Source organism: Cricetulus griseus, chromosome 3 (assembly GCF_003668045.3).
Source record: "Cricetulus griseus strain 17A/GY chromosome 3, alternate assembly CriGri-PICRH-1.0, whole genome shotgun sequence".
NCBI lineage: Eukaryota > Metazoa > Chordata > Mammalia > Rodentia > Cricetidae > Cricetulus > Cricetulus griseus.
The window spans coordinates 8374986-8392803 of record NC_048596.1 but is presented as its reverse complement, the minus strand read 5'-3'; the positions used below and the strand labels follow the sequence as shown (position 1 = coordinate 8392803).

The 17818-nt window shown below is 41.0% G+C and overlaps 1 protein-coding gene across 3 annotated transcripts in view; it reads left to right on the top strand.

Annotated features, from left to right (window-relative positions):
- The window catches only part of LOC100754769 (gamma-adducin), a 112298-nt gene that overhangs the window by 48079 nt on the left and 46401 nt on the right, over positions 1 to 17818 (top strand). Inside the window, exon 1 of one of the 3 annotated variants that reach the window (XM_027407031.2) lies at positions 6853 to 6871. The exons of the other annotated variants lie outside the window; for them this stretch is intronic. The gene's annotated coding sequence lies outside the window, so the exon portion shown is untranslated. Of the gene's footprint in view, positions 1 to 6852; positions 6872 to 17818 lie in introns of those variants that run through there. 3 annotated transcript variants of the gene reach the window in all.

Sequence of the window (17818 nt, the reverse complement as noted above, 5' to 3'; positions counted from 1 at the left end):
GATAGCAGCTGAGGAGCAGTGTGGCTGACGCCAGTGTCAGGGCCAAGGTATGGCTGTGCGAGCAGCAGGGCATTCTCTGCAGCTCCAGCTCCAGCTAAGCTCCTACTAACTTAGGTTGTCATTTGTCAACCAAACTGACACTGACAGCAGTGCTGGGTCTGCTTTCGAAGAGGATCTGTACAGCCACCATTTATAAGAATACATCCCCTGAGATTAAAAAGGAAGAAGTAGAGCATTTACAAGGGCAAGTTATTGAAAGTGATTAGTTTCATACAAAAAGCAGAAATATCAAAAATTCTTCCATAGCCCCACCCCCTTGCATGCCATCGATCAAAACAGGTGATACTTTAGTAAGACATTTCAGGATGAATGCATTCTTTGCAGCTGTTGAACAAGTGTGCCTACCCTACCAGTACTGAATACTGAGCATAAAACCTCAAGAAGGTAACTTCCTCATTGTGTTGTCACAGCAGCATACTTAAGAAATGATTTAGAAAGCAAAGTATTACAGGACCGCATGACTCATATTTATGGCTATAGTGCATTTGTTTTATGGTTTTGTTTTGTGTTTGGGTTTTGCTGTTGTGTGGTTTGTTTTTTGTGTTGCTTTTTGTTTGTTTTGTTTTTTTGGGTTTTTTTTGTTTTGTTTTGGTCTATTATCTCATCATGTGGGAGGCTTAAGCAGGAAGATCAAGAGTTCATTGCTAGAGGAGATTCTACATCAGTCAGGATTACAGGCTGAGACCCTTCCAACCATACCCTAAAATCAAGGCTGATATCATTCACAATCTTAGAGGGCTTTTTTGATTTTTTTATATACATTTTTAACACAATTACAGAGTTCTTGCCTTTCACAGTTATAGAGTTGTGTTTGTTTGTGTTGTTGCTTTAGGGTGCTAGGCATCATACTCAGACAGGAATTGCAGCTTGTCTTCCTAAGATACCAAGGGTTGCCTTACTGTTAAGAGAAGCAAAAACCCTGAGAAAATAAAAGCTGCTCTCAAGCCTCCCACAGTTCAGAAGCATCTCTGACTCTGGCTGGTGTATGGCTGTGAACCTGACCCTGCTGGAACACAGTTAGCAGCACGCTGGCTTTGGCTACCTTTGTGCAGACTTTGTTTCCCTTTGAGTTTTACTCTCTCAGCTAAATCTCTTGTACAATTTGTTTGTCCTCAGAACTGAGTTTTCTTTAGTCAGGTCTCCACACTAGGTATGAAATAGGCCTGTTAGGAAAATTGTCTGTGTCTGTGTCAGAGGCCAGAGGCTAACATGTGGAAGTTGGTTCTTTCCTTCTACCGTGCACAGTATCATAGGGATCAAACCAGGTCACCAGGCGTGATGGCAAGTGCCTTTACCCACGGAGACATCTCGCCTACCCATGTCTGATTTCTAATCTTGAGTCTACTGGTTTTGTGACCGTATTTGCTTAACCTCTCTGGTTTTCATCTTTTCTGTAGGTTGTATGTCAAGCTCACAACAGCCTCCCTTATCCCAGTGGTGCTTCTCTGACACGCGTGCTTGCTCTTTTACTGTTACATGCCTGTCACTCTCCCGTTTGTTTTGCTCCCCACTCTTCTGACACTTGGCCTTCTTGGTTAGTTTGCTGTTTGATTGAAGCTGAATACCTGTTCCAAGATGCCTTCATTCAGTATGCACTGGTAGGTGACTCCAGTGGTGAGGCTCTGGCTAGACTTGACAAGTGCTTCCAAATGAATAGAGGAGTCCCTCAAAAGAAGCAGCTAGCCATCATGAAGACTTCTGTAATGTAAGTGTTTAGAGCACTAGTTCCCAACATGTGGGTCATGACCCATTTGGCAAATCTCTATCTCTAAAAGTGTTTACATTATGATTCATAACAGTAGCAAAATTGCAGCTGTGAAGTAGCAATGAAAATAATTTTATGGTTGGGGTCACCACAGCATGAGGAACTGTATTAAAGGGTCTCAGCATCAGGAAGGTTGAGAACCACTGGTCTAGACAAAGCAACTATGGAAACATATGAAGGGCTTTCACCTTGTTCAGTAGGCCAAGAAGGAGGCTAGATTTAAAATAAGGCCCAGAATGCATCCTTGGTTCCTTGGTGAAGAAAAGAAGACCATATTAAGCAAAAGGAGCTTTTTATGCAGACAGAGAGAAAAGTATTTAAATGTTAACTAGTCACTGTACAGTCGTTAATCTGTGCCTCCAGATCTGGTAGTAAGAGGAAATACCCCCCACCCCCACCCCAACCCCCACCCCTCGCCCCACCCCAAGTACAATTTTACACTGTCTGCTGTAACAGTGAGTAGAGGGTTCTAGCCAGGCCTGGAAAGTGGAGACAGGAAGATTTGCAAGCTTAAGGTTTGCCCAAGCTACAGAACAAGTTTATAGTCACCCAGGGCAACCTAACTGTCTCAAACCAAAAAGTTAAAGAAAAAAAAAGTGTGTATGTGAGGGGGATAGCTCAGTGATGGAGCCCTAGCCTGATATGTGAGGGCTTAGGTTCAGTTTACTATGCTGGGGGCAGGGTTCTTCTTTATGCGTGTACAGTTTGCATGTAAAAATGAGAGCCAAACATGGGTAGCACAGAGCTGAGAACACATCATGTCATGTGCTGATGCTCACCTTGTGCCTTAGACTCTGGATGCTCTGCTCTAACGCTCGGCTTTACACATTCACACTCCTCTTATAGCTGACAAAACTGAATCAGTCAACTTCTTCTGATCCAGGATCTCTCCTTCCTTTGCCTTCATTCTAGGATGGAGCAAGAACTGCTATGTGAACAGTGTACTAGGTTTCTGCCTTCAGTAACAACTGACTGTTGAGTGCCATAGAGAGGCAAATCAGAACAGTTTAAAGTTTGCTTTATTCACTTAGAGAGTTGAGTGATTGAAGTAGCTGAGTCTGTAGTCACTTTTAATTTGTGATCTCTTCTTAGGCTCCTCCCATCTAGGTGGTTCATACCTGCCGCGTGTCATTCTTTGTGACCAGCCATAAGCTATGCAACACAGCAGGGTAGTTTAATGAATTGGTTTCAAAGGCCTAGCTATTAAGATTGCTTCTGGGGCAGGAAGTGTCTGGAAAGAAGTATGAGGGGACATTTGGTGATAGTGTCGTATTGCACGCTTCTACAGGATTAAGGTGGTGGAGGTACACTTAGCTTTCTTTTAAAATCAATGAATAGATAGAGGAGTGATGTGACTGGTACTATACAGGGCTTGGACAGACCCTAAGCAATGTCTGTATGGTGCTTGGTGTAAAATTCTTCAAATTTGCTGTATGCTTCAACTTTTATAATGAAATTGTAAATGATTAATTAAAACATAAGAGACTAGAGAAATGACTCCAGCTCTAGGGATTCAGATACCTGACCTCTACAGGCACTTGCACACATGTGTACATACACATGGACACACACACACACAGAAATAAAATTAAAAATTTTAATAAGCTGTTTTTTGGATACTCACTTTAATTTCCTGTCAGTGTCCTTGATGAAGATTCTTGTTAATGCAGCTCCAGCCCAGAGGCCATCCTGAGTTGGTCTAACAAGCATCATCAGTTTCTAAAGACAGGACCCCTGACTTAGCTGCCTCCTGGAGGCGGGGGCTGAGGAGGGGGGTGCAGGGGGTGGAGGTTCCTTCCTTCCCCTGGGTATTTTAAATTAGACCGAGAGTCTCACAGAGCTGGAACTTGCCAGACAAAAATTTTAGTCACTAATACCATACTTGTGGAGGTAATGTCACATGAGCAGGGATTCAATTCGCTCCCTCCCCTGTATGTCTTCAACTAGATGACATTTATTGACAAGGAAAATGCCCTGGTTTTGGTGGTGTGTTCTGTTTTCAGTCTACCACACATTTAAAGTGCATTTATTTAACAAATGAAGCTTCAGGCTTTCAGGACTCAAGTTGAGTTTCTTTTCCTAAAAAATGCCATCTTTTTCTTTTAACTTTCATGATAACTAGTCATAACCATTTAATGTACTGAAAATAGGATTTATTTTATACAGGAAAATATAGTACAGCAATTTTTTACAAAGATTTAAATGACAAATATTTCTGATAAAATTGAAATTGAAAGGCAGAGAGAGGGAACAGATTAACTTTTTGAGTTGCATGGTTCCTTACTATGGTTGTTAAGCCCTCTGCCACTCAATAAGAGTGTTTTTACTTAAAATCCACAAAGCTGATGAGCAAAAGAAAAGAAAATTTTCACTCCTTGACCATTACCCTAGAAGATTGGATCTATAAATATATGTGAATCTTTGAAATAGACAGGTATATGTGTATGTCAGATAATGTCTGAACTAACTAGAAAAACTTGCTGTACTTCATGATTGTGGTGTGAGTACCATTGCCTGATGGCTTTTACATGAAATGTTTGGTGTGTGTGTGTGTGTGTGTGTGTGTACATGTTCAAAAAAGTATTAGCTTTATTTAACATCCTAGGGCATGTGGGTTCCCAAGAATGCCATACCTTGTCTATGCCAATAAAACAGTGTCTGTTCTTGTTACTGAATCTGATGCCATTGGCAGAGTTTCCTTTCTATTGGAAGGGTAATATTCAGAAATGAGATTTTTTAAAAATATATTTCTTCTCTCTGTGATTTGGGTGTTTTTGAGTTTTTAGAACTATGAAATAATACCGACAAGCTCCAAGAAAACCAAGTCTGGATTTCATTTTGTCTCTTCAACTCTGTGTGATCTTGTGCACATTCCTGACATGTTACAAACAGCTTGTGTCTCTGAATGTGCAGGATCAGTTTTCAGTGGTGAAAGCCCCAAAAGGAAACAGACTGATTCCTCCATGCACAAACAGCTGGGCAGTTGTGGATGGAATTAATTGCTGATATGTATTGGCTGTGTTTTTCTTCTCCTGTCATTTCCTTTGCAGCTGTGAAAGTGAATTTTGACTTGAAAACAGACATTCCCAGCAGTGCAAATCCAAAGAGTATCAAGACAAGATTCTTCTAATTAATACCCAGCTGGCACCTTTGAGTTGTTCAGTGTTGGGGTGAGATGAGCAAGAACAAAGGATGGCAGCAGGTGATTCATAATTAATGTATGGTGGAAAATAATTAAACCAGGCACTTGCACTGCAAAAGGAATTTTTGGAATGGTTACTTTTTCATTTGTCAGGATGACCTCATAATCTATGAAAGGCTAGATTAATGGGTACTGCCTTTATAAGGTCCTTAAAGAGGGTGTTTCTGGCCACCTCTCAGAATTGTAAGATGCCCAGTATTCCATCGAGATTTATTCTTTCAATATGAGGGGTAGCAGTTACTGAGAATAATATGATGATATTTACCATTAAACGTATTTTACTGATTTTCTCTCAAAACCTTTTCTGTTTGTTTTACATTATATGTAAGCAATCCATGACAATTTAGAAAAACCTGCTTAGCTAAGTGGTGGTGGCATATACCTTTAATCCCAGCATTTAGGAGGCAGAGGCAGTTGTATCTCTGGGTTCAAGGCCAGCCTAGTATAGAGAGTGAGTTCCAGGACAGCCAAGGCTACGTAGAGAAATCCTTCTTGAAAAAAATGAAACAAATAAAAAACAAAGAAAAACATGCTTGGATAGTTAAATCAGATAAACCCATTTAGTTTTATGATTATAGAATTTGAATGAAAATTTAACTTGCATTTCTGAATGTGCAAATGCAAAAAGTGGCATTTATTAAAAATAACTTTAAATAGCTACTGTGTATTGATAAATTTAATATCTAAAAACTAAACATAAATTTTTATATAGTACTTGTTTGTATTCTATAGAATCTTATTTAGAAAAAAAGTTATGCAAGTTTTTTGTTTTGTTTTTTTGAGACACAGTTTCTCTGTGTAGCTTTGGAGCCTATCCTGGCACTGGGTCTATAGACCAGGCTGGTCTTGAACTCACAGAGATCCGTTTGCCTCTGCCTCCCGAGTGCTGGGATTAAAGGCATGCGCCGGCTATACAAAAAATTCTAAACTAAAATTCTTATAAAATTTGTAAGTAGATGATTGTAACTTTTTTAAATGTAATGCATATTAGTGATCCCCATCAAAATATTTTCCATATATATATATATATATATATATATATATATATATATATATATATATTTATTTATTATGGGGGGAGCTTGCACATGTGCTGGGGCTCATGTGCTGAGGTCTGGTGACAACTTGTAAGAGTCAGTTACCTCTTTCCACCGTGTGTGTTCCAGGAATCGAACTAAGGTCATCAATCAGGCTTATTAGCAGCAAATGACTTCACCCACAGAGCCATCTACTCATCCTGACATCTTTGTTTTGAAGGCAACTCTTGCTAATTGGAATTGTAATGCTTTCATTTTTCTTCTGTGTTGCTAAAAGTAGAGGATCTGTGAGGAAGGAAAAGTGGATAGTTTGTGTTCCTGTTCCAGCCCCCTAAAGTGATATTCTAAAGCAAGCTGTGTTTCTGACACCTTGAGATGTGTAGAAACTGCAGTTGCTAAACTTAGAAGCTAGCATGGCTGGACTTCCTTTACAGTGGTCCACTTCTACCTCCCCCTGTGTGCTTGAGCAGTGTGGGCTGCCAGATGATTCTCTCTCTTCTCAAACAGGAATGAGCCTGCGTTCATGCTTCGGCAGGAAAGCTGATCTACAAACAGCAGTTTTCCTCTGTTACTTTGAGAGGAATTAACCAATGCGTTTTAACTCTGAGGCCCTGGAAAATGCTGTGGCAGTATTAATGTGCAGTTTGCTCTGCGTGAAATCTGTCTGGGTGTGTTGTTTCCCCCAGAGTGGGCCCCACCCTGCACTAACCACACTGTGTAGATATCTTGCTGTTTGAAACAAAGATCATTTTTAGGGCAGCATTGCATCAGAATTGCCACATGAAAACGAGAGGCTTCAAGGGTTTTGTAAGTAGTGGGGTTTGTATTGTAATAGCTATGGCTACCAGCCGTAGGAGGAAACAAAGCTGAGATAGATGGTCAATTTTGTGTCAGTTACAACTAGCATGCAGTACTTGTCTTTGGGAGTTAGCTGTGGCTTCTCACTCAACTGATTATTTTCTTTTAGGTCATTTGTCTGCTTTTTATTTTCTCATACTATTTATTTACTTGTTCTTATTTTTAACTGTTTTGGGTGTCATTGGCTGTTTAATGGAAGGGAAATACCAGTGATCTCCCAGAGTGCTAATATTCTAACATTAAAGTGTTTAAAGAGGGTTTTGTATTGGATTTTTTAGTCACTTTTATAGCATAATTGGGTAGTACTGCATTTCGAGACATCGTGGCATGAACTCTGTGTGTAAGAGTGGGTTCATTGAATTAAAAAAGGCAGCCTCTAAAGGGCCTTTCTTTCTGTCATAATGATGCTTTGTCCTGCTGCTGTTGGGTATTTGTTGGAAGAGTTGGGGCAGGCTGCAGCCCAAAGTTGTGTTCCATGCCTGGGCAGTTCTGTCGGTTCCGTGCCTCTGTGTTCTCAGAATTTGTGACGTGCATGGTAAGTTGAAGTGTAGGAGAATTGTTGTTCAATGACGTCTGTGCTGAACATTTTTCATCCTCTCTCCTCAGATGTCTGGGTTCTGTTTGTAGCTGGACTTTAAATGTCTCTAAAGTGTTCAGTTAGGCACTAGCCAACATGGGCATGTTGAGAGAGGTCGAGATTTGTGATTTGTTCTCTGTGTTATTTGTTCATTGTGTGCTCTTTCAGGGGTAGACACACCCATTCAGTGCAAGCAAGTTTAACAGCCTGCCTCAGTGGAAATCATAATTGAATGTTGAAACTGGCGGATTTCTGTAAAGCTTTTGGGGTGACATTGTGTCATCTTTTTTGTTCTTAAACTTCCTGGCCATCATTGCCTTGCTTCATCTTCCTCTCTGTTGCTTGTTTTTAAGGTAGCTGTCCCTGACATCACAAGAAGGTAAGAATAAAGTAAAAGTCTGATATCACTGAAGAATGCCATCAAGACAAGTTTAGTTTGGACATTATTTTCTTTACCTATAAAATTAGGAATTCAGGTTAGCACTCTTATATTTTCCAGATTACAATACCCTATACCTCTTTGTAACAATACATATTTGTCCAGAAACCTCGATAGAGAATGTATGAGAACTGAGCAAATATTACTTAGCTTGTTTAGATTGTTTTCTTATAAATGGCAAGCAAACCAAAGCTGTGCTTTAGACATACCTGCAGGAATGTCAGACATTTGGTTTCTAGTGTCTGGTGTGTAGATCTGTCTGTATGTCACCTCATCAAGAAAATGGATTCCTGGTGGAAATGAGGCTAGACTGTGTGGTGTGGCTGTCCACCTGCCTGAACATCCTCGGTGCTCAGCATGCAGCTCTTATCTGTGCGGACTTTAAGTAGCTTTTAAACTCCTGCCCGCAAAATGTTTTGCATCAGGACCCAACCCACACATGTATCACTCAACCTTGGAAGTAAATTTGTCATGTGATACAGAAAACAGCCTACTGTTTTCTGTTTGATTTTGAAATATGTCAGCTTCAGTTTACTGAACAACTCTGCAGTAGGAAAAGAGAATTGCCAGAGCACAATTTGACACCCAGTTTGTTGTTAAATGTTTAATTAGATTATTTTAAAATTAGTTTTTATTTGGAACTTTCATTTAAAAATCAGTAGTTCATATCTCTATTAATACTCTTATCTTTCTTATGATAATTACATAATACAAAAATAGTAGCTATTTTTTACCATGCTTCCCAAACCCTTTGTTTGCTCTAAGAACGCTAAACAAATTTCTTCTCATCCATGTCATGCCTTATTCCTGAAGACTGATAGACGTACTGTGACATGAAAGGGTTGTGAAGGCTTTCTAGAGAAGTGGCTATAATGTAAGTAGGGCTAGGTGTAAACTGTCAGATTCCCAGGATGAATCAACCCTTCCTTCACCTTCCTTACCAGGGCGTTGCTGCCCAGGGCTTTATACATCCTTTCTTTGCTTTAATGTACATTTCTTGTTGTTGTTGCTATTTATCATTGTTCGTGCATACCTTGAATATTTTTATATTGACCAAATTTTGCAATTACAGTGTTCCTTTAAAGAGGTAATGCACATATAAAAAGGTGAAAATATAAAAGACTGTGTGACAAAATGTCTCTTTACCACCCTAGTTTAACTTTATTCCCCAAAGGGTGTGTGCATGTGTAATATGTTTGTGTGTACTTAAATGTCTGAATATGTCTGTATATACTCATACTTGGGTGACTTTAAACTGCATGTGAAGTGAAGCCTCTCCTGCTGTGTGTGCTTACCTCACTTCCTGAGGAGCTGTCTAGTGAGTGCTGTGCACTGCCTCAGTGTGTGCTCACATGGGCAGCCTATCTGCTGCTCTTACTTTGATGGGTGTCTGGATTATTTCCAAGTTGCTTCCCATGTATCCCTCATTGGTTGTGCTTTTGCTATCAGAGCCCATGGGCTGTTGTGAAGGATGGCAGTGTTTCATGAGAGCAGAAATCCCTCACTCACCTTCCCTCATCTGATCAATCAAGAGTAGGCCTCCTACTCAGCCACACATGAGAGGGCAAGAACTGCTCCAGAGGGGAATGGGAATGATTTCCAGCACAATAGTGAAAGAATGTTGGACTTGAAGCCGGGTAACTTGACTATGAGATCATGGGATTGCAGGCAGGTCACTTAACTTCTTTTTATCCCTTTTCATCATCTGAAGATTGAAAGATTGGATACATGAGTTTTAATGTTCCTCCCAGCTTCAGGATTCATATAGTTTTCTTGTTGGAACAGTGGTTTAACTTACATGAGCCAAATTATATAAGGGGTGTGTGTGTGTGTGTGTGTGTGTGTGTGTGTGAGAGAGAGAGAGAGAGAGAGAGAGAGAGAGAGAGAGAGAGAGAGAGAGTTGGGATATAATTGATTTGACATGCCATATGGCCTATTTGAAAGTTTAAAGGGGTAAAAGAGAGTATTTGAATATTATTCTAAATTTTTACAGAAACTGCCCTTTTCTGATGGTTCTTTTTCAATAATATAAAACCCATTCCAGAAGTAAGACCAAATCTTTGGATCAAGCTTTAATAGTTGGAGGGGAAAAAAAAAAGCAAGGGTGATACTTGCTTTTAAAGTGGGTCCTTGTGCCTTTAAGAAGTTCAACCTTTAAGAGGTTATCCCAGGGTGGTTAACTGTGGTTCCACAGGCTAGTGAGACGGTGCTTGAGCAAAGCCTGATGACCTACCTGAGAGGAGAAAACCACTTTCTTCTACAAGTTACCCCTGACCTCTTTACTTGCTGTAGCGTGTGTACACATACAAATAAATGTGATGGGTAACTTTACAATTGGCTTTAAAAGTTATTTTTTTAAATTTTAGCTCTCTCATTCTCCTCCTCGTCTCCTTGAATGTTGAAGTGGGCACTGCTTACATGGTCAGTTTTCTAACTTAAGTGCTGAGGAAGCAGGCTGAGAAGTGAGCGGTACAGGGTTACCCTGCCAGTGGAGTTCAAAGGTAACAAGGGCTGCGGTTTGCTGCATCATTCATAGTTGTTGAGCATTGCCTGTTTCAGTTTGGCCTCACTGAGTTGGATGACATGAGAACTGCATCTGTAGTCACAGCTGTGTGGTAAGCCATCTCTGAAGGCTTGGAAGTAGGGTGGGGTCTTGAGTGTGTGTTTGTTGCTCTGGCTTCTTGACAGAAGGCTTGGTATACCCTAAATAAAGTTGCTGCTTATCCAAGTAATGCTAAGTAACTATTGCTGTCTGTGTTGACCAGCGTATAAATGGCAGGTTTATAACTGTCCTAGAAGCCAAGCACTGTGTGCATGGTGAGTGTCCTGATGGCTGACATGGCCTACTAGATTCTCCTGAGCACTCCTCTTCTTCATTCTGATTTTGAGAGTGGGCCTCACTGCATAGACCTGCCTGGCCTTCCTGAAGCTCATGATCCCTGTCTCAGTCACAGATGCTGGGATCACAGACATGGGGCACCATGCCTGACTTGTGTCTCTTTGTTGTTTTCTATTATCATCTGGCTTGTTCAGGTTAACAAAGAAACCAAGTGCATCTCCAGTGTTTTTGAAAGGCTGCTAGAGCAGTTTCAGTCCTGTCACAGTGCTCTTCTGTATGCGGATCTGCTAGGGACTGTTTCTTATTCATCAAACTCTAAATGAATTCAACAGTGCTGTAGTACTTGGACTAATAAGTTAAAGTTCAGTTGTTCCCACTAAAATATATTTAAGATAAGAAAGCTTGTGATTATTGTGCTTTGTACATGATTTCTTTAAACAGTTGTTCATATGAGATGTTAGCTTGGAAATGGAGATACGAGGTTTGGAGGACACACCCCGATGGCTTTTTTGTCCGTTACCATCTATTGTGGTGTTTACCACTAAGGAAGCTCTCCCTGGTTGGGATACACAGGATGCTGCTGCGGATGTTGAACAAACTTTGCTTAAACATTTGAAGCCACTTTAGGAAAACAGTTCGGCAACAGCAAAATGAACAAATAGAGTATGGTTTGAGCTGAAGCAGAAATCCATTTTAAAGAGAGGGATAAAGAGGAGGAAGCAAAGGAGAGAGAGATGGGGGCCAGAAACAGCTTCATCACCACTCTGGTCTGGTTCAGCCCTCTGTGGGAGCCCAGTGTTTGCCTAGAGTCCTGTGACACACAGTGGGAATTCACTTCCTATCAGGAAATGCTGATTTTCAATGTATTATCTTGTTGAGACAACCACAGTGAACAATAGGCTATTAACATTTAGAACAACAAGTGTCATAACCAAGCCAATATTTGCTTTGTTTTGAGTATTATTCTAAAAAAAGCTTTGGCTGGGCTTCAGAATACATCGGACCATCAGTAACTGCTGAACAGAATAAAAGTCATGATGGTTAAAAAGAGCCTAGCGGAAAAGGGTGCTGAAGCATCGATGGGGGTGGGGTAAGGTGGGGACCTCTGCAGGCCTACTCCCAACACTTGCCTGTGCAGAGAAACAAGAGTAAATTACTTCAGATAAGTCGACTCTCGGTGCCACGAAAAGTGTTCATTTAAAAACCCGTTTTAAATTTAACACACATCATGAAATTGGTATAAAACAGGGGAAAGCCTCAAATTCAATTCTCTTTTGAAATGTCAAATCCTCATGTGCTGTCATTTTCAGTTTTCAGATGTTTTACAATTAAAAATTCATTTGCCAATACTATTAATTTGAGAATTGGCAGCCTTTTTTCTTTTTTTTTTTTTTGATATGTGTTAGTACCTGCATATATGTATTACATCATGTATGTGCCTGGTGCAAGCAGAGTTCTCAAAAGGTGTCAGCTGCCCTGGAACTGGAGGTTGAGGTGGCTGTGAGCTGCCTGGTGTGTATCCTGGGAAGCAAACCAGGACCCCGGCTCCTGTACAGGAAGAGCCAGTGCTCATAACCACTGAGCCGTCCATGTCTCCAGCCCCAACATCCATAACTTTTTAAAGCTCTGTTATTCTATAGTTAGAGAGAAGCAAACCCTATTCACGTGGGTGGTCAACGATTATCTAGTCCCTACTCTGCCCGTGTGGTAACAGCATGGTAGGACTGAGAGCTAGAGAGGATGTCAGGGTTGTCTGGCCAGGCGTGTCTCATTTTGTATGTGAAGAAGTTGGGCTCTTTCCCTGTTCACCCGCTCTCCTGTGCTGTCTTACCCTCCTTACTTCTCAGCCGTCTTCAGCTGTTCACTGTCTGCTTCATAGCTTCCATAGTTATCACAGCAACTGTGATAACTAGTTTTCCTATCAGTTACAGTTTCCTTAGGGACATCTTTATCCTCCCATGCTTAGACTAAGGGCTGGCTGGGTGGCTCAGTGGACAAAGGCGCCTGTCGTGCAAACGTGGTGACCTGAGTCCCATCCCCAGACATAAAGGACATAAAGGTGGAAGGACATAAAGGCTGACCCCACAAAGGTGTCCTCTTACTACCACACCAATGCCATGGCACGCCCGCCGCCATGTATACACACAATCATAAATGCAATTGAAACTAGAAAGTTCCTTAAAGAAGCAACTAGACTGCTGCCTGTCTGGAGTACCTGAATTAGCATGTGCTATTTAGATCTGTAGTATTCTCAAGATTTAATGTTTGTTGTCCTTACTGTGTGTGATGTGTGTATGAGTGTGTGTGATGTGTGTGTGAGTGTGTGTGGTGTGTGTGTGATTGTGTGTGTGTGAGTGTGGTGTGAGTGTGGTGTGTGTGAGTGTGTGTGGTGTGTGTGTGAGTGTGGTGTGTGAGTATGGTGTGTGTGGTGTGTGTGTGTGTGTGTGTGTGTGTGTGTGTGTGTGTGTGTGTGTGTGTGTGTAGACTAGAGTTTAGCATCAAGTCCCTTTCTCTGTCACTCTCCACCTTATTTGTTGACAGGGTTGCTCACTGTTTGGGTGAGACTGACTGACCACAGAGCACCAGGAATCTAACCTGCCTGTCCACATTCCCTCCCCCACTTCTGCATGGGTGCTGGAGGCCCAAACTCAGATCCTTAAGTACTGAAAGCACTTTATCTTCTAAGCCATCTTCTCAGCCCCTGCTTTCTTTCTTTTTTATTTTTTTTAAGGGTGATATTTTTTATAGTGTTGTTTGTATCTGGCCTCAAAATATGCAGTAAGTATCGTAGACGGAATTTCTGTCCTGCCCCAAAGTATAGCTTTTTAAAAATTGTTGTTTCTTTCCTCTCATACTTCAGCTTAATAACTTTGAAGTCAAATTAATATATTTCAAATGCAGGTCACAGTATTCATTACCTCAAACTCCTTGAGTACTGGATCAGTTTGATCAATCCTAAAGTTTGCTCTACATCTCTGTCCTGGTTTCTTTTTAGGTAGGTACTGTAATATCATGAGTCAGCAGCCCTATGGAGTAACTTTTAAATGCATATAAAGAAAGTCATTGGTTTAATTTCTCCACAAACAAGACAGAGTATTTCAGGGGCAGTCGGGTGAGGTGGGGAAAGGCTAATTTTGAGGCGGGGTGGGGGTGGGGGGGGTGATGGGTTGGCTTTGAATAAGACCTCAGAATGTAGGCTGACCCTGATAATAGAGATGAGAAAGCAGCCTGGCTGTGGCAAGCCTCCAGGGGGATTCTAGGAGGGACTGATCTTTGAGACGCCTCTTATCCTCACCTTTCAGAGCCTGTGTGTTATTTTAGATCACACCACCACCACTACCATCATTCCTACTGTTTGCTTTGTTGGAGACAGTTTCATTGAGTTCAAGTAGGCCCGGAACTCACTATGCCAAGAATAGCCTCAAACTTCTGATACTGTGTCTACCTCCCAAGTGCTGGGATTGCTAGCGTGCACACCACCCTTCCTGTTTCATGCAGTGCTGAGGACTGAGGACCGTGCTGGGCACCACATGCCAGGCTACAGTCTATGACTGAGCCCTGGGGCGCTGCATGCCAGGCTTGCACCCTATCACATGACTGAACTACATCCCTAGTCTCCTAAGTTTTTCTTATAGATGGGACTCCAAGATGTTTTTCTACCTTAATGAGAGGGACTAGGGAAATGGTATTCTGAAAAAACAAATTATAATAGGTGACTTTGTGTTTCTCAGCAGCCAAGGACCCCAAGGGTTATAGTGTTCACACTACCTTTAGATGTTTAAAATAAAACTTTGTACCCTTTTACGAGAGTACAGCACTACTTCTTGGCAATAAAAATCTAAAGTAGACACAACACATTTGCTAAGCTCTGGAGAACTACTTAAGTTGCTAAGTCATGAAGATGGCTTTTTGTCTGACAATAAAGTACTTGATGTAGGTTTTAAGTCCAGTTAAATAGACTAAAGAACTAAGCTAAGTCTAGACTTTGTGAGCCTCACAGAAACAGGAATCAAGCCTGAATTTAAACTATAGCTAGCTATGTAAGTGGATCCTTCAGACATGTGAGTGGCAGAGTGTGAGAGAGAGAGAGAGAGAGAGAGAGAGAGAGAGAGAGAGAGAGAGAGAGAGAGAGAGAGAGAGAGAGAGAGAGAGAGAGAGAGACAGAGACACAGAGACACAGAGAGACAGAGAGAGAGAAGGAGGGGGATGGAGGGAGGGAGGCAGGGAGGGAAGGGGGCCTTAAAGTTTACTTTCTGGTGGATTACCATGAAAACAGGGCTCAGTATTTAAAATATTATAAATTGCTTTTAACTGTTATGAAAACAAACACTCCAATTTTTCCCGTTTTTTTAACCCTGCATACAGATTTATAAATCCCTTAAAAATGAACTGGTACTGTGTGACTATTTTCAAAGATAGTCTATTTACTGCCCATTAGTTTTAAAAATTATTATTTTACCAATACCTTTAAAGGAATTCCAAAATGTGTTGTTCATATTTTAGAACTTTCTTACTTAATATTGAGGGACCATGTGATCTCTGGTCTACATCCTGTGTATCTCCATAATATGAAAAGTTTTGAGTAAGATTAACTTGAGGGATTTGGGCAAGTTAGGCTCTGTTTCTTAGGACTTGTTTCTTCATGGAGAAATGATAGGCTAAAACCAAACAGTAGCATGTCATGTTCTTTGAAATTTTAACACCAGGTTGTGTCAGGAAAGGCAATGTTTCTTGAGGGAATTGCTTACATTGTTAAATTAGTGTTTGTTCCTCAGTATCTTTAAAGAGTCTTCATCTTCTAAAGTCAGCATTTCTGTTGCTGTTTTTAAAATAGACTCCCACAAACTAAATGATGATAACTCTTCCCCCCATGAGTTTGACATTGGACTTTTAAAATCCTTTTAGGTTTTCCTATGTTTATTAAAGCTTGAGTTCTTAGACAGTTTGGAACTTTGGGTTGTTTCTGCTATCTCATTGTCTCCTCACTGTCTCTGTGTGCCCGAAGAGATTGAGTCCTCTCAAAGGTGAGTGAGCTAGGAGTCCCAAAGCCCCAAGACACACTCACTTCCATTTCTCACCTCATCAGCTAGTAGTCCTGCTCTTTAAGGCTAAACCTTTCTGTGTCAGAAGTAAAGAGCCTAGATCTCTTTAAGTGAATCTACACATCTGTACAGCAGTTCATGTCTGACATGTAGTCTAGACACCAGGGTCCAGAAAGGCTTTTCCTTTGTAAAGTTCAAAATATCATATATATTCCACTTGTGGGTCATTGAATTTTTTTGTGAGGAACCAGGGATTTTGTTTGTTGGTTACTGATTTGATGAAAATTTCAGAGCTCCAAACCCTTAGTTTCATTCTCTTGTATTCAGATAAACTTCATTTTGAAAATAGCAGTCCATGAAAATACATTATTTGGGCTAGAGATATGGCTTAGAGGTTAAGATCAGTGAATGTTCTTCCTGAGGACCCAGGTTCAATTCCCAGCACCCACATGGCAGCTAACAACTATATGTAACTCCAAGATCTGACAGCCTCACACAGACATACATGCAGGCAAAACACCAATGTACATAAAATAAGTATAAATAAATTATTTTTTTAAAAGAAAATATATTATTTTACAAAAGAGTTCATATTTTAAAAAATGGGAACCTTGAATTGAGGCTGGGATAGGAAAGAAGTTGAAAAAATTTGCCAAAAGATCTTAACAACTTTAGGTCTAAAATGACTCAAACTTTGGAAACATCAGTGAAGGTAAAGAGAATTCTGTTTCTAGATCCAAAAGTGTGACCTGGGACAAGTAGTGTCTCAACTCTGCTTTTTCCTGTTGTAGTTTGAATGAGAATGGCCCCCATAGGTTCATATGTCTGAATGCTTAGTCCCTAGTTGGTGGAACTGTTTAGGAAGAATTAAGAGATGTGTCCTTGTTGGAAGAGGTCTGTCATTGGAGGTGAACTTTGAGGTTTAAAAGGCTGGCCCTCTTCCAGTTGTCCAACTCTCTGCCTTTTACCTATGGCAGATGTAATCTCTGAGCTGCTTCTCAGCTACTGCTCCAACACCAGGCCTGATGACCAGCCTGCTGCCAGACTCCCACCATGGACTGATGGTCATGGACTCACCCTCTGAAAGCTTAAGCCCCCAATTAAATGCTTTCTTTTATAAGTTGTGTTGGTCACGGTGCCTCTTCACACCATAGAACAGTAGCTGGACATTTCCTTATCAATATCAATAAGCTGAGATAACTGCACTCACCTCTCCGGTTCTTGTGAGTCTCAGTGGATTGGAATGCACTCCACCACCGAAGCTTCTGAACAATAATAGGAGCTCAAGAAACGCTGACTGTTTAGTGAGCATTTCCCTTGTTACTTTTATTCCAATGTGGTTTGGTGAAAACACTGACTTAAAATAGGACAGAGTGGCTGGGCAAAGGTTTAGAATTCAGGTAAATAAACCCTTGAGAAGAGGGCAGCTTCTTAACAGAAGGCAGTGGAAAGAGGCCAGTTATGTTGAGCAGTGAGCGTGAGGGATTTGTCAAGCTCTGGCATGTAGGCAGAACACAGGGACAGGGTCTTTTCGGCAGAGGGTGGTAATTGATGAACGTCCACATGGAGAAAGAAGCAATGGGAGAGTTTTGCATTTGAGTATTTGAGATTACTCAGTAGAAAAATAAGGAAGGGATTTAGGTCACCCAAGAAAGATTTAGGGGGTCTTAATAATTAGTAGTAATTCAGCCACACTTTTGTCTGTTTCTTAATAATTAAGTAAAGTCAGATATCAGTGTGGGATCCGGTAGCTGCATGGACTTGACTAAGCTGCACTAAGCCAGCTCCTTACAATTTCCCATGACCTGGGGACCAGAGCCCAGCATGCTGCTAAAGTTGCAGGCATGGTTTCAATGGTTTTCATGTAGGGAAAAGGGCCAAAGTGCATACATACATGGTAAGAATGTGAGCCCAACAAGTGGCATTTGAAATCCACCCTTGCTTAAGTGAAAAGGACATTTCATCAAACTAATATTCTGCTTTACCTGCTTTAACATTC